Below are 17,794 nucleotides of genomic sequence, written 5' to 3'. Positions count from 1 at the left end.
TGCCAATGCAGGAGTCATAAAGGGACACAGGTTTGATCCCTGGGTTGGGAAGATCCCCATGAGAAGGAAATGGCAACCTACTCCAGTATTCTTGCCTGGGAAATTCCATGGACAGAGGAGCCTGGCGGGCTACAGTCCATGGGATTGCAAAGAGTCGGACACGACTGAAGCGACTTAGCATGTACACGCACTGATGCTTGTGTCACCCCGAAGTTAATATTTCAAAGTCCTAATAGCACATGATATATATATTATGTAAGTGCAGTGCTTAGTCGCTCAGTCGTGTCCAATATATGTTTATATACATATATATTTTTATGTATCTTTGGTTAAAGAAAACAAAGTGAACTAATCTTTTTTAAAAGGAAAGATAATAATTCTCTGGGCATTGAATTTTATTTTTCTACTTGGGAAAAGAAGGAGAAAAAGTTTTCCCATAAGTTGCCTAATCAGCATGGTGGCCCTGGCTTCACTCAGCCGGTTAAATGGACCCCAGGAAATTCTGTTACAGGGTCAACCAGGTCTTTAGGGACGACCAGTACCTGCTTGGGCGATGGGATGTTAAGCCGTGTAAAAGGTGTCCTTCCTGCACCCGGATCCCTTCAGTGAACAAATAGGAAACTTCTACCTCACAGTCTTGCAGAGAGAAAGACAATAACAGAATTGGTGCATAAAATGTAAGGAAGATAGAGGTTTTAGGGGTAGGGATGGAGATGAAATTTTAAAGAGTGGTCAGGAACAGCCTCACTTTGTTTAAAACTGAAACATAGTTGACTTACAGCGCTGTGTTTATTTTTGCTGTACAGCAAAGTGATTCAGTTATAAGTGTATATACATTCTTCTAAATTTTTTTTCCATTGTGGTTTATCATAGGGTAATGAGTAGAGTTCCTTGTGCTCTACGGTAGGACCTTGTTGTTTATCCATTCTATATATAGCAGTTTGTGTCTGCTGACCCCAAACTTCCGATCCATCCCTCCCCCACCCCACTTCCCCTTGGCAACCACAAGTCTGCAGAGTATGCTCACTTTGAATGTGATGTTTGGGTAAATACCTAGAGATGGTAAAAGGGTGAACCTGTGCCTCTCTAGGGGAAGATTGTTCCAGGCAGAAGGAACAGAAGATACAAAGACATGTTTGAGGAGACCACAAGGCGGAAGCAGGTGGAGAGCCCGGGAGAGCAGAGAGGCAGGTGGGGAGCCGCGTCAGGGATGGCCTTGCAGGCCACAGTAAAGACTGGCTCATCTCCTGAATGAGATTGGGAGCTATTGGACTAATCCTAGCAGAGAAGTGCCATGTTTCTGACTATGTTTTAACAAGGGCACTCTGCCCCTGGGGTGAGGGTAGACCATGGTCGGCGGGAAGAAGCAGGGAGAGCAGCAGGAGTCCTGGAGTCACCCAGACAAGAGGAGACGGTGGCTTGGCTCAGGGTGGATGTCCCAATAGCCATGTACTGCTTTTGTGGGGTTCTCACCCTACTTTTTCAGACTCCATGAAGGAAGAGACCTACATAACTTAGATACAAAGGGAGTCTACTTAATGGGAGCAGTTTGACAAGTTCTCCTCTCAGGAGTAAACAGAGAACAAGTGAAAAGTAAGGGCCTTCCATGCAGGAAGGAAGCTAAAAACTATGGTCCAAGAATGACTGTGAGAATATGGTTGGATTTCTTGAGTCTTACAAGTTCTCCACGGGTATTAGTTTTGCACATAATTCCCTTTCTAGGTAATGATAGAGACAATGAGATGTTGGTAACAACAAAAATGATAATGAAAGTGACTCTCAGATACACCTAGAAATGAAGTCCGGGAAGCTCACTTCCTTGCAGCCAGGCTGAATTGGAAAAGCAATCACAAGAAACTGAGTCCACAGTGGCAACTCTGAAGGGCTCTGGTCCTCTGCGGTGGGGGAGATGGTTGTTGATTATAACTCTTCAGAGGCCTTTGAGCTATCCAAGAGGAAGAGAAAAAAAGAATGTGTGTGTGTTTTTTTAAATGCATTTCCTGGGAACTGACCACCTCTAAGAAGTCATGTAGGATCAGCCAGCCTTCTCCAGCTTTAGAGAAGAGCTATGGGCATCTCAGTGAACACCTGCGGCATTTTGTATTGGAAATGATGGGCAAAATGATGGGGATTTAGTTCCAGCAGGCTTTTGCTCATTCACAAGCCCATATTTTGGACCTTCTTGTGGAAAATGACTCATTTCAGATCCCATCCCTGCCACTCACAGTGGCATCCTTAAGTATCCACAAGCAGGCGGCTTGTGATTTCCTCAAAACTAATATTTCCAATGACAACCGGGATTCCCTATTAGTGGAATTTGGGAAATCCAATATGCCTTCCTATCCCCAAATTATTAATAGACCCTCAGTTCCTCACTCAGAGAACTTTGCAATGCCGATTAAAGTCTTGGTTCCTGCAAGAGATGTTTACACTTTAGTATGAATGAATTATAATTAATTTTGTGCCACATGTGGAGATAAACACAGAGATTGAGTACCTCTAAGGACCCGAGGATAAACTGGGAAGCCAGTCGTGATTTAGAAAAGAACTTTTCTTGATTCTCTGTGTTGACTTTACCCCTTCTACTACATGAGTGCTCAGTCTCTCAGTAGTGTCCAACTCTTTGTGACCCCATGGACTGTAGCCCACCAGGCTCCTTTGTCCATGAAATTTTCCAGGCAAGAATACTGGAGAGGGTTGTCATTTTCCTCCTCCTGGGGATCTACCTGACCCAGAGATAAAACCCGCATCTCTTGCGTCTCCTGCATTGGCAGGCAGATTCTTTTTTTTTTTTTTTTTAATTTTTTTATTTTGTATTGGAGAATGGCCAATTAACAATGTTGTGATAGTTTTCAAGTGAACAGCAAAGGGACTCAGCCATACACATACATGTATCCATTCTCCCCCAGACAGGCAGATTCTTTACCACTGCGCTACCTGGGAATCCCTCACCCCTCCTACTAGTGAATGTAAAATGAAGGAAGATGCTTTATCCTAGGAGAAGTTTTATAGCTGATAAAACACATGCATGATCTTACTTGGTCTTTATAGTAAATAACTCATGAAGTAAGTGTAAATGTGGTTCCCATTTTCCAAAAGAAGCAAATAGAAAAGAAAGGTAAGGACCACCCCAGGTCATGCTGTTATTAGATGCTAGAGCCAGAATTTCAGCCCGGGTCTATGAATTCCAAATCATGTGTTCTTTCAACTACACTAATGTGGATGGACCCAATTCTGTTTTTTTCCCCAGAGAATTTAGATCTCAGCTAGTACTATTTAATGCAACACAAAAATAATTTTAAAATAATTTTAAAGGAGTTTCTTAGAGCAACGAAGGGAAGAAAAACGACAAGCACTCTTTCATAAATTCATCACTACAATACTTTAGCTCCATTTTTTCCCCCAAATGCCCCATCCTGTGAAGGATGCATAGAATTGCTAGGCCATGAGCCTGTGTTTGAGAATTCACTGTTTTAATTCAGGCCCTCGAAGCGGCATCCGTGTGTTCTGACAAATAAATTAAGGCACTTTTCAGAATTGGCCCTTGCTGGGGAGGCGGAGGGGGCTTTGATTGAGTTACTCTAGACCCCAGGAGAAATGCTAATGATATTAGCATTCGTGCGGGTAGGAGTCAACAGGAGTCTGCCTTACCCGGGAGTACCTGTGTTGGTGGCCTGAAAGTGGGTCAGGGATTTTTTTTTTTTTTTGAAGATAAACATTGTTATATTTCCATATTAAACTCTATGTAGGTCAGTGCCTACCTAAGGGCTCTTGGTTGATATCGCAGCTGTGAGAATCAGAGTTGTGTGTGTTTCTGTCACACAGGGGTTTGATGGCTGACAAGTGGCTGCATGTGTTGCAGGGGGAAGAACACAGGGGTGTAGGATGGAGGAGAGAGAGGAGGAAAGAGCATGCTGCCCCCGGTCTCCCCGCTCCCGGGAAGCAGTAGCCTTGGGACAAGAAGCACAGACAGTCTCTCCCTGCCCCCAGCCAAGGTGGGCGTTTTGATAAAACAGGGACCTTCCAGGACTTAAGGAGCGAACATGAACTGCACTCCCATGTCAGGAGGCCTTGGTCACCTTCATCCTCTCCCTCTGGCTGGTGGGGGGCCTCTTGGGGCCAGGAGCAGGCCCCCATGGAGCCTAAATAAGTCTGTGTTGAATTTGGGGGTGCCACTGAGGGATGACCCAGCACTGAGTTTGTTCAGCAATGCCACTGCATCTCTGTACCTCGGAGCCTCGAGGTGAAGCCTGGGATCCTCCACCCTAGGTAGGACTCTGATGGTGAGGCACCCTAGAGAGGAGACTCTGACGATGAGGACATCCTAAGTAGCACTGTGATGATGAGCATACCCTAGGTAGGACTCTGACGATGAGGACACTGATGATGAGGACACCATAAGTAGGAGACTCTGATGATGAGGGCGCCCTAGGTAGGACTCTGCTGATGAGAAACTGAATGATGTCACTGCCCTCCCCCCTCATGCCTGTTAATTAGTTTTTCTGTGATGTCAGGGTTTCCCACCTGCTTCTATTAAAACATTCAAGTTAGAGAAAAACCTGTCGGGGAAAGAAAGGAGTGTGTGTGTGTGTTACATTTTTATTGAAATGTCTGAATGTTTTTTAAACATAAACTTTAAAAGAGTCAGACTGCCAATTCAGTTCAGTTCAGTCACTCAGTCGTGTCCGACTCTCTGCAACCCCATGAATCACAGCACGCCAGGCCTCCCTGTCCATCACCAGCTCCCGGAGTTCACTCAGACTCACGTCCATCGAGTCAGTGATGCCATCCAGCCATCTCATCCTCTGTCGTCCCCTTCTCCTCCTGCCCCCAATCCCTCCCAGCATCAGAGTCTTTTCCAATGAGTCAGCTCTTCGCATGAGGTGGCCAAAGTACTGGAGTTTCAGCTTTAGCATCATTCATTCCAAAGAAATCCCAGGGCTGATCTCCTTCAGAATGGACTGGTTAAAAGAACAGTCATATAAAGTGATTTTAGCCACGTGACATCATTTCCCTTTATCAATGAGGAAGGTTTAGGCTGGTTGATGTAATATCTAGGGGATTCCCTGAAGACCCTCTTCTGCTTAGGAAAGCCTAGGGCGTGAGGAGGTCACAGATCACAGGGAGAGCAGCCAAGACCTTGGCTGAGGCCATGCGACGATCACAGCAGGGACTCTGCGTCCAAGAGGGCACCGGACAGCCTGGCCGCCAGATGAGGTCTCAAGCACGGCGACACCAGGAGCAGCCCGTGCTTCTCCGTTGGTTCCCCTTCACAGATGGGGCCTGGGACCCAGCTTTCAAAGGGAATATTTTTAATGCTGGTGAGCAGCATGCCAAGGGACCTGAGTTCTCACCCACCAACTGCACGGGATATCAGACAATGTATTTAGTTGCTCTGAACATCTCAAAATTCCTTCATCAGTAAAATGAGAACAGTGATTTTGTAGATCCTGCTTCATGGGTTTATTTGAGGGTTAAATTTGTGAAAATTTTCTAAGCAGAGGATCTGGGGTATAGAGGTGTTTACAATGAGTGATGACCACAACAGTGTCCTTAGAGGGGTCCGCAGGACTGCGTCGGGCACATTTTGACTTTGCCTCTGTGTGAAGGTTGTGGGTGCATGCTAAGTTGCTCAGGTGTATCTGACTCCTTGCGACCTCATCGACTGTAGCCCGCCAGGCTCCTCTGTCCGTGGGATTCTCCGGGCAAGAATATTGAAGCGGGTTGCTATGCCCTCCTCCAGGGGATTCCTGACCGAGGGATCCAACCCACATTTGCAGGTGGGTTCTTTACCACTAGCGCCACCTGCCTGCCCGTGATATGGGAGAACCGCTAAAGCATGTCTGTATGCCTTCAGATAAAGAATATGTTCACAAGCTATAGAGTTCCTCAGCTGAGTATTCACCCAGCATGCGTAGGAGGTGATAATACTGAGTTGTGAAAGTCCTGGAGGAGGAGGAGAATTAGTAGTAGAGAGAACCATTGTGGACATTGGGGGACCAGCACACCCTCCCCCAGATGCTGCTGGAGATGTCCCCTGGCTGTCAGCCCTCTTTAGGAATAACTGCTCTGTGCAGAGGTACAAAGGCACAGATCTTTCCACTCACTTGGCTTGGGACCCCTTGAATGGCCCTTCCTGCTGCAGAACTCCCCTTGTGGAGCTGAGTGGGCCTTCACTGAGTCTGCATTGCACCCAGGCTTCTCACCTGGCCCAATCCTGCCTCCCTCCCCTCCCTTCCTTTCCATGGGTGTTGATCCTGGAAGCCCAGAGAGGAGTACAGGGGACCCCTGATGGGATGGGGGATAAGACAAAAAGGGGAGGTTGAACTGAATGACCTTTGAGGCATCCTGAGTCTGTGATGTTAAGCTTGCATCTCACAGCCTTGATGAGTGTGGGATATCCACTAAGGTGACAGATTCCTGAGCCCTCCCTTGGCCCCAGCTGAACCCACAGAACCAGACTTTCTGGACTGCATTTAGAAATAGCTCCAGGATCAGACTTCTAACCACTGAGGAGGAACAACTGCCTTAGCGGGTGGGCCTCGTGCTTTTGGCTCCAGCAACCGTACAACAGTGTAGGAAATTCTGAGTCATCTGAGATCAACGTGGGATTTGGTGGATGCTTTTCTGGGCATAGGGCTTCCCTGGTGGCTCAGGTGGTTAAGAATCCACCTGCCAAGGCAGGAGACCTGGGTTCGATCCCTGGGTGGGGAAGAACCCCTAGAGAAGGGATTGGCTACCCACTTCAGTATTCTTGTCTGGGAAATCCCATGAACAGAGGAGCCTGGCGGACTACAGTTCATGGTGTGGCAAAAAGTCAGACATGACTGAGTGACTAACAATTTTCACCTTTTTTTTCCCTGGGCATAAATGAGGAGAACAGGGAGCAGCCTGGACAGAGTAAGCCTTTCACTTATGCACCCGCTGCCTGCCTGCTTCCAGCCCTGTCCTCACACCCTCGTGGTGAAATGACCTCCAGCTTAGAATGGTTTCACTCTTCATCTTTCCCACCAGGCCTTTTACTCCAAATAGACTTTTTTTGAAGAGATCATTTACATAGGTTTCACCAAGAAGCGTGAGGATCAGAGATTATTTGCAACTTTCAGATGCAATTATCAAAGGATGTTGATTCCCATCCAAAAAAGGAAAAACCTCTAATCGTCAATTAAATATTTATAGGTTACCTTATTATTAATGTATTTCTGCAGGAACTCAGGAAAGCACCCAGATTTTATAGCTGAGTTAGTCATTTGGTTCTCAGCCTGGCCACACAAAACAAGTATTAGTCATATCAGGAACATGTGCAGTGAAATTGGAGTCTCAGTTTTACGGCCCTCTTGATCTCTTCTTGAGCTGGCACCAGTCTTGGGCCCAGACACTTTCCCTCTGATCAACCCTTGCATCAGTAAGACCGTAGTTGGGGCAGCCTGCTCAGAGAAGAGCGTGTGCTTCAGAGCCACAGACCAGCTCCAGCACCGGGGAACCCTGTTTTCTCGGGCAAACCATTGCATCTCTGTGAGCCTTACCTCTCTCACCTATAAACTGGGACTGATCAGCGCCTTCTCCAGTCTTAACATCTTATGGGGCTCCTAGCATGGAAGCTCCTGGCACATAAAGTGACGTGTGTGGTGGCTATTCTTCCGTATTCCAGTAGATCAGCTGTCCCTGGGTGCACAGCAGCCAGCCAGCTCCATCCTCCTGCTCACAGCTGGAGGTACATTTAGATGCCAAGAGCTGAGGCGGGGTGTGGTAAGGGGACAAGGGGAAGATGGGGAAGGTGTGAAGATACTCACCACCTACCCTGGGAGGCAGAAACAGAATGACAAGTGATGGTACAAGGAAGCGAATGCTAAGCACACGTGAATGGCGAAGAGAAGTATTCCAGGATCAAGGTTCCAGAAACACAAGGTCTGGGAGGCACAGGAAGGCTTTCTGAGATGGTGGCTCCCAACCTTGGATACACAGCAGCAGCAGCCGAGGGACCAAAACTGGGAGCCCATGCCTGAGTTCTGCTGCCAGGGTCTCTGGTTTAATTGGCTTGGGGTGGACTCCAGACATCTGTATTTCCCCAGATCCCTCCTGTGATGCCAGCATGTGCTAGTTGGGGATCCTCTGTGCCAGGGAGCAAGGTCTGAAAAAGGCAGGACATGCTCACCTTGGACATTTGAATAGCACTTTTTTCTTCCAGGTGCTTTCACGTACATGGTTTCAAGAGACCCAGGAAGGTAGGGCTAGTGGTAAAGGACCCTCCTGCCTCATGCAGAAGACTTAAGAGATGCGAGTTTGATCCCTGGGTTGGGAAGATCCCCTGCAGGAGGAAATGGCAACCCAATCCAGTACTCTTGCCTGGAGAATCTCATGGACAGAGGATCCTGGCAGGCTACAGTCCATGAGGTCTCAATGAGTCAAATGTGACTGAAGCCACTTAGCACAGCACAGCGCAGGCAGGTGGGGAGACGGGGAGGAGTCAGAGCCGAGGCCTCATGGACAATGATGCTCTCAGTGCACAGATTCCTGGGCTGCACTCGGGCCCCAAGCTCTGAATGCTATCGCTTCTTCCGTACCACCTACACCTTAGGGAGTAAGGATTGCCCCTCCGAGCACATGAGTGGCCCATAATAACAACAGAAGTGCAGTCAAGGCTTTGAAGCATATGCAGTTCTGTTACAGTCTACGCTCGCCCCGCTCACCACACAGCGAGGCCAATAAATCGAGAGACGAGTTGTTGGGACAAGGGATAGTGGCTTTATTCCGGAGACAGCTGGCAGACCGAGAAGATGGTGGACTTGTGTCCCAGAGAGCCATCTTGCCTGGGTTAGAATTCAGGCTTCTTTTGTATCAAAAGGGCAGGAAATGAAGTTTCCTATTTTCTGGTTCAGGTCAGTCTCCAGAAGGGTTATGTTCTTTTCTTCCTTTCTGTAGTCATTCACACAGTCTGGTCAGTGTGTCTCCTGTGAGCTAAACAGAAATGTTTTCAGCTTAATGATCATTGCCTGGGAGGCAGGGTCCCCAGAGATGGGCCATTATATACAATTCAGTTTATGGGCAGCATCCCTTTAGTGACTAAGAATAGAGGTTCTTCCCTACTACACTTTGAGAGCACCTCCTCCCAAACAAGTGACACAAAACTACAACTACACATAAATCTTAGGCTTCATTAACTTTAGGCCAGACAGGCCCCTGGGAGGGAATAACATGTTTAGTCTCTCTGCTGGTTAAGGGGATGTGCCAAGGTCCCACAGCTGGTAACCCATAGAACTGGCACCAGAATCTAGATCTAACTCCAAATATCTAGACTCTTAGCTGCTCTTGGAAACCCTGATGCCTGCACTGTCTGGAGTCATTAGCACCTTTTCATCCGAGTATTGGTCTCATGGTGGAAATTATTGCTTGTTCAAGGTATTTCAAGCAAAGCTCCCTGAGCAGAGTCCTGAGTAATAGGTTTTATTTCCATCTCAGGTCCTATCCCAGGAGTGTTTCCCGGGACTCTTTCTGCACCCCATCTCCACACTGCCGCCCTCCCTTAGAAAGCGGTCCAGGCAAAGCTCCAAGTCGTGCAAGGAAAACTTCGGTGTGGATTACTGCTGTCTCCAGCCAAGCTGGGACATTTATGGGCTGGCCTGCCAGAAGATTTTTGGGGACTTAAAAGCTGAGAACTGGAACTAAGTCCTTTAGGGAGGGCAGAAACCAATGAAGATGCCCGGGCTGGAGAGAGGGCAGCCTGAACCCTGGCCTGAGGAGCCTGCCTGGGGCTGGGGCTTGGGGAGACAGGCTGGTGAAGGGAGTCGGGCAAAGGCCCAGGGGGATGCCCCCTCCTGGGAGCACAGGCTACCCAGCCATGCACGTCAGCCTTTTGGCCTCTGACCCCCTTCAAATGCCTGTGTCCAGGGGTAAGTCCTGCTTCAGAGTCTGTGGGTGAGGGGGCCAGCCCCAGCCCTCTCACCTCCACCCCCTTTGTGTGACCTTAGATGAGGCTGACCTCTTCTGCCCCAGGTGTTTCCAAAGAAAAACGGGAGCTAATTATAGCTTCCTTGCAAGGTGTTCGTGTTGATGACAGAGGAAATATGCAAGATATTGGGCCTGGAAGAAGGTCTGAGTAACCTGCAGCTACAGTTTCATCTAGAGTTTTAGAAAATTGTCTGCATGTATTACTTGTTAATGAATAAGAAGTAACACAGAGTACTCTTGCCATGCAGTAGACACTGAGGACCTCGGGGCAGAGATGGGGGACCGTGTCCCTCCCCGAGTCACCACCCTCCTTAGAGCCCTGCAGGTGGTCTTAACGGTCAAGAAAGCCAGTGGTGTGTGTGCTCAGAACTTGCAGTGCCTGGCGTGGGGTGTGACTCCCCTAAACATACATTGCTGAAGCCCATGACCTTGATCCAGGTAGTGGTCGCCAGTGTGGGCTTGGGCAGGAGGCATGGCTCCCAGGCCAGGCCACACTAGGGCAGTAAGGGGAGAGGCTTGAGAAAACCTTCTCTGTTCAAAGGAAAGGATTCTTTGTGGTGCCTCATTATAGATGGTTCTCATGAGAGGTGTGTGACATGCAGGGCTTGGAGCCAGGAGGACTAGTGTCCAGGCCTGGCTCTGCTGCTGGCCGTGTACCTGTGTGACTTGGAGATGGCATTTCCCTTGGTGAGGTACAAGTGTGTCATGGGTGTGATCAGTTGCTCAGTCGTGTCTGACTCTTTGTGACCTGATGGCTGTAGCCTGCCAGGTTCCTCTGTCCATGGGATTTTACAGGCAAGAGTACTGGAGTGGGTTTCCAGTCCTTCCCTCAGAGGATCTTCCTGACTGAGGGATTAAACCTGAGTCTCCTGTGTCTCCTGCATCTCTTGCTTGGCAGGTGGATTCTTTACCACTGAGGTACCTAGGAAGACCCCTGAGGTCCAAGAGGCCTTGTTAACTGAATGGAAGGGTGGCCCAGATGATCTCCAAACTGCTTACTCACTGGATTTTACCTATTGCAAAAGTCCAGGAAAATACGTCTAATAAAGCTGTAAAATTAGACGCTCCTTGGAAGGCAAGCTATGACAAACCTAGAGTATTAAAAAGCAGAAACATCACTTTGCCAATAAAAGTCCATATAGTCAAAGGTATGGTTTTTTCCAGTAGTCATGTACTAATGTATTATTGTGAGAGTTGGACCATAAAGAAGGCTGAGTGCTGAAAAAAAGATGCTTTCAAATTGTGGTGTTGGAGAAGATTCTTGAAAGTCCCTTGAACAGCAAGGAGATCAAACCAGTCCATCCTAAAGGAAATCAACTCTGAGTATTCATTGGAAGGACTGATGCTGAAGCTGAAGCTCCAATACTTTGGCCACCTGATGTGAAGAGCTGACTCATGGGAAAAGACCCTGATGAATGCAGGAGGAGAAGAGGGTGACAGAATGAGACAGTTAGACAACATCGTTGACTTAATGGACCTGAATCTGAGCAAACTCCTGGAGATAATAAAGGACAGGAAAGCCTAGCGTGCTGCAGTTCACGGGGTTAGAAGAGTCGGACACAACTTAGCGACTGAACAACAACAACAAAAGTAACTTCAGCTCTATTATCGAATGATAAATATGGTCAATGGGTAGATAAATCAATCAACCAAGTGGTTATAGAGGACCCATTAAGGCTCTGGCATGGTTCTAAACACTTCAGGGCAGAGACAGGCTGTCTATGGTGGGGCTCTTAGCCTCTAACCCGACAGCACTTCCGGTGTCCACTGTTCCACCCGCTGCAGTGGCCTCTCCACGTTCACCGTCCATGTATTTATTTGACAGCCTGTCACACACACTGATCTTGGCTTCTACATGCCATTCTCCAATACAAGGAACCAGCACTCCCAAGAAAAATGACTTGATTCCAGGGCTGTGCCAGGAGAGTACAAGGTGGACCCGGATTACTGTTACGCCAGAAAGTAAGGAAGCATGCCCAGAATGATGGGGAAATGTTAAAAGAACTCAGAAGATAGGAGCCAGCGTGCAAGTGTTCCCTCTGACCAAGCCTGGGACAATGTGAACATCAGAATAAATAAGGACAGTAAAATAATAAGAATCCATGAGTCCACACTGGCATGCAAACCCACATGCAAACATACTTAGATACCCACATACATGCAGGGAGAGAGGATGCAGAATGCCAACTAATAAAAGGAAAATGGAAGGATGGAATTGGCAAAGCCTCCAAAATTTGCAGCGATCCTGATAACAGCTGAATCAGGCAAAGGTCATTAATTTTGCTAAAATTATTGGGTGAAGATTTGATGAACAGGTTATGACTCCATAATTACAAAGGGGAAATTGATAAATTTAATACAGATGAGAAGCCGAGTAGATGCTGTCTTCACCAAATGATCAGAGTTCATATCATCAATGACGGGACAAACTGACATCAGGCTCTGGTCGCCTGAGAAGGACAGCATCAGTGTTAAATTTCCTGATTTTGGTAACTGAGTGCTATGGCAGGAAGACACATAGGGTGTCCCCCATAAACCCCACCTCTTAGTGTTCTTGCCCCATATGATCCTCTCCCCTTGAGACTGGGCAGGACCGATGACCTCTTTCTTTTTAAATTTATTTTGCTGCTCCACACAGCATGTGGGATCTTAGTTCCCAGACCAGGGATAGAACCCCTACCCCCTGCAGTGGAAACAGAGAGTCTTAACCACTGGACAGGGAAGTTTTTTTTCTTGGTTTTGAAGAGAGAAGCTGCTATGGTTTTGAAAAACATGCTTTTGACTTCATTTCCTATCCGTTCCTGAAATTGAGGAAAGTTACCTTATCTCCTATTTTCTGACATTTTGAACTTGGGTTTGGCTTGATTTGTGTCATGGGTTGTGAAGTTCATCAGAACCATTGTGGTGAAACCGGAATGCCTCATGATCTGCAGTGTCCCCAGTTCATGAGTCTTAGACTCAAGATTTCAGTCTAGAGTCTGTGGGAGTTTTGCTGGGATCAGGATACCTGGTGATACGTCAGACTCCAGTCTCCCGGGGAAGCCATTCTCTGCCAGACTGCTCTGGATGGCCCCGAACCCCAATCAGAGTATTTTGGATCATCTGTTTCTGCAAATTTTGCTCTCGCCAACTTCTGAGAGCCATTCTAGGATGAAAGCCTTGGTAAGATGATGACAGTACCAGCAGAGGTGCTTTGAATCAGCTGTGAAGCCAAAGCCTTAAGAAGGACCTCATTATCGCTGGAATTGAGGCAGAAGGAGCTGGAGCCCACCCGGGGTTTCCTGACCAGTGAGCAGAAGGTCACAGGCGCACATCTGCCTCTCAGGAGGATGTAGTACGGTCAAGTAACTTCCTGAAGGTGGCAGCTGGAGAAGGGGGTCTCCGGAGAGCCAGAGGGACTGGGATTGGTGGCATGCGAGCTCCCCCAAGATTACCTGTGCTTTGGCGTGTCCATCTGTGACACACCTCTGTCTAGCTTCTTTCCTGGAAAGGGAGTAAAAAGGGACTTAGGCATCTGTGCTGTCCCCAGGCGATTCAGAGCAGAGACAGCCAGGTGGCACGGTCCAGCTTCACCCTCACTCTTTCGTTGCCACTGTGTCCGCCCTGCCGCAGCTATAGATTCAGAAGACCAGGCCTTCAGGGTCCCTGAGAGAGGGTCACTGGCCTTTTAGCCCGTTAGGAAACCATGGCTGGTCATGCTCTTCTCATGGAAACGATTCCTGTATTCCTGACGCTCTGGTATTCTGAGAACTTTCAGCATGCGGATGGGTGGTCCTTTCTTTTCCTGGACAGACGATGGCATTGTAACACTTCTGTAGGCAGCAAAGCCCCAGCAGCATCTTCCCTGGTTTAATTGAATCCAACATCCTGGAAGAGCCTGAGGTTTTGCCTTTGAGTCCTGGGTAAAGCAGATGAATGCCATCCTTTCTGTGTTTTCTAAAAGGGAGACAGGAGAGTCTTGCATCTCTACTAAAAAGTATTCCCACCTCATTGAAATTCAGGCTTGAACTCTCCACCCTGAACACATCCAGAAGCCCTTTCTCTAATTTTGGAAGCAGTGATCTCGGGAGAGAAGTTTTCCATCTGTTTCCTTATGATGCTAAGCTGTTAGTGCTGTTCATTATTTATTATATCTCCTGCTTCATGTTAAACTCTGATTTTCTTTTTTGCTGAGTATTAAGAATTCCATCAGGTCGATATAAAAATAGGATTGGCATCCGCTCCTGCAGGCCGATTTTGTGGACAGCATATTTGGGGGGAGGTTTGTATTTCTTCTTGAACTGCTTTCCTTCTCAGCCATTACTTGATAACAACTCTGGTTGTTTACACTCGTGCTGTGTTGTATCAGACACGACTGTGTGATGCACGTGCTGAAAATCGGCAGTGAGGAGATAGGTCTGCACGTGTGTGGGGGGCTGGGCTGTCTGCCCCTAGAGGCAAGATGACAGGGCACCAGAACCCATAGAGACGTGTGGCTGGGAGGGCGGGGGGTCTCGTGCTCACAGTAAATTCACAGCAGTTTGCATCATGTGCTTGTAAAGACAAACACATTCACAGACTAAACAACTGACATTCAAAACCTCTCCGGGTCCTTCAGGGCAGCCAGGGCTGTGGCAGTGGTGCATGCCTCAGGTGAGGCCCCCCAGGCCCAGGTGGAGAAAGGAGCTGGCTTTCTCAGGCCTTGGGCCTCCAGCTGGACAGTGCCCCAAGGGAGTCCTGTGCCTCCAGCCTGGCAGGGACACAGCTGAGAACCTCCACAGGCCGTGCACACCCCAGCCACACACTGACAGACAGCTCAGGGTCTGGAGGAAGGGATGAATGGGAACCATGGCACGAGCATTCTTGCAGTTAAATCATCATCATTCACTCCCCCAAAGCAGGGAGTTCTCTCTGTGGCAATCCCTGTCTGCCCATCTCCTGCTTGTAGAGGCTCAGGGGCGGTGAAATAGCTGTGAAGGATGCTTATTTCCTTGCAGCCAAGTCGAATCATTTTCCACTCAGCATCTTGTTTATAGAAATATCCTATCAGACATGGAAAGGAAAAGGTTGGTATCGTGTGCATCATAATTAAAGTATTACTTTTCTCCATAAAACATTATCTAGATTATCCCTCCAGAAACTGTTGTTTACAATAGTGATGATAAACGTAATACAACTAGCAGCTAAAATAGTATAGAGAACATATTCACCAGACCATCTCTTCACAGTTTTTTTTATGTCCTTCTAGGAGATAAACAGACTTATCTTTGCTGTCATCCAACGCCGTCTTTAATTTAGTGGAGATGTTATTAAGATAAAATCTCAATTCAATTCCATATTGTATCATATTAACACACACAATTAGTAATGCTTTATCAGTTATGAAGAAAGATGATGACCGCTTTTAAGCTAAATTACCTTTATCATGGTAGCACAGGCTGGAAACCACAAATATTTACCCAGTGTATGTTCATTCTTATTTAATTTTAACACTGCTTGTATCAACCAAATTAACCAATGGATCCTATTAAAGGGAATGCTATCATAGAAGAGCTTCCCATCCTGCATTCCATCTGCTTTTATTTATACAATTTTGATGGTTTCTTTTTCATTTCATTTTTAATTAAGAGGAACACGTGGAAAATTGAACAGTTGGGCCTAATTGTATCAGAATTTGGAATAATTAGACCTATGTTCTTGTAGATTGTCGACGCTGGGCCTGCAGGGCCTGCATCTATTCATCTGAACCCTTGCAAAGGATGTTCTGTAAATGCAATGATGGGGTGATGGCGAATGTGTTACCACAACCTTTAAACTTGAGGAGACAATCTGTGGCAAGGAAAAAATACTCACTGTGATGATTTTGCGCCTAAGGAAGCCAAGAAGTTCCTTTTTATACCCTAAGAAATACAAGTTGCAGTTTAAAGGAGGAGGATGTTATGGTGGGAGTCACCTGACAATTCAGGTTGGGAGTGTGTATCCCTGGCAATATGTGAACAAGCCTCGCTTTCTCTGGCTCTGGAGCTGCCCTAGGACCCCTGACTGTCACTGTGGGCTGTGTAGACAGAGGGGAGAGACAGTAAGTGAGGAAGAATCTTGTATCAAGGAGTTTCTTGACCTTTTTCGGCTGGGATCTTCTTTTGGAACCATTGTTTAAATTGTGTGTGTGTGTATGTGTGTGCACTCAGTCATGTCCAACTCTTTGCAACTGGATGGACTATAGCCTTCAAGGATTCTCTGTCCATGAAATTTCCCAGGCAAGAATATTGGAGTGGCTTGCCATGCCCTTCTCCAGGGGATCTTCCTGACCCAGGTATCTAATGTGCATCTCCTGCAATGGCAGGTGGCTTGTTTACCACTGAGCCACCTGGGAAGCCTCTTTACATTGAAGTATATTTAATTTGCAATGTTGTGTTAGTTTCAGATATACAGAAAAGTAATTCAGATATACATATATATACACACAAATATGCAAACACACATATATATATTCTTTTTCAGATTATTTTCCATTATAGGTTATTATAAGGTATCTAATATAGTTTCCTGCACTATATGGTAGGTATTTGTTGTTTATTTATTTTATGCATAGTAGTGTGTATATGTTAATCCCAAACTCCTAATTTATCTCCCCCTGTACCCCACTATCCCCTTTGGTAACCATAAGTTTGTTTTATATATCTGTTTGTTTTATTTTATTGAAGTATCATTGATTTATAATGTATGTTAATTTCTGCCATATAGCAAAGTGATTCAGTTATGCACATAGATATTCTTTTTCGTATTATTTTCCATTGTGGTTTATCATAGTCTGTTGAATATAGTTCCCTATACTATACAATACTAGAGTCCTTTTGATCTAAACTTTCTTGACCATCCCCACCCCCCACCCAATCCCCAAATAACAAGCATAGTAGCAGCGTGTCAGTGGGAATCAGTACATCTTGGGGGTAGCAGTTTGCAGTTGGTAGACACAAGTTCAACTGTTAGTGGACTTGAGAATTTCAATTATGCTAAATTTTTTACTTGCTCTTTGGAAACCTCCTGGGAGACAGAACTTATGCCCACCTTTAATTGCTTTTGCCAGCAGGGGTGGAAACCAGAGTGACTGGTCTGAAAGGCCTATGTCAGGGCAGAGTCACCCAGCAGAGGGATGATGCTGCTGGTGTCCCTGCAGCTGCTTCTCACGTGCCCCAGGCCACACGCGCCGGTGCAGGACAGCTAGCTGTCCCAAACCTCTTCACGTGGATCTGATGGTGACGTGCACAGAATAGGCCGCATGCGACAGGCCAGGCCCTTGGCATCGGCCCAAACTGGCCAAGTCTAAAGCTAAAAGTCACGTGCTCATGTACGACTCCCTCTCGGGAGATTGTGATAAAAGTACATTAAAAAGAGTGTGTGTGCGCTTCCCGTCATAAGCATCTCACATTCTGTAGCTGAAAGGCTATTGATCAGGACACTTAAGTCCTTCTGTTCTCACTATAGAAGGTCACTCATATGGCCTGGAGCAAGTCACTTGATTTCTCTAAGCCTTGGTTTCTTATCTACAAAACAGGGAAATACCTGCCCAAACCATAAAATGTAACACGTAAGATGTGTTCAACTAATGCTCAGGATCTTCTAAAGAGAGAATGAGAGAAGAAAATAGTTTTTAAATAGTTAAAAACATTATATAGTGCAAACTATCATTGTCATTATTTTTTTAACTGAAATCTGGATTATTTTTTATTCCCACTAAGTTAAAGAAATCTGAATATATTACTGAAAAAGAGGTTAGAAAATGTTCGTTAATGAAAGGAAATCATTTCTGATTGCAGAAGACCCCTAAAGGACGTCTCTGACAACCCAGATCTGGGCATTATTGATC

This window comes from Bos javanicus, chromosome 11 (assembly GCF_032452875.1).
Source record: "Bos javanicus breed banteng chromosome 11, ARS-OSU_banteng_1.0, whole genome shotgun sequence".
Taxonomy (NCBI): Eukaryota; Metazoa; Chordata; class Mammalia; order Artiodactyla; family Bovidae; genus Bos; species Bos javanicus.
The sequence above is the reverse complement of the archived record's forward strand: the minus strand, read 5'-3'. Positions refer to the sequence as shown.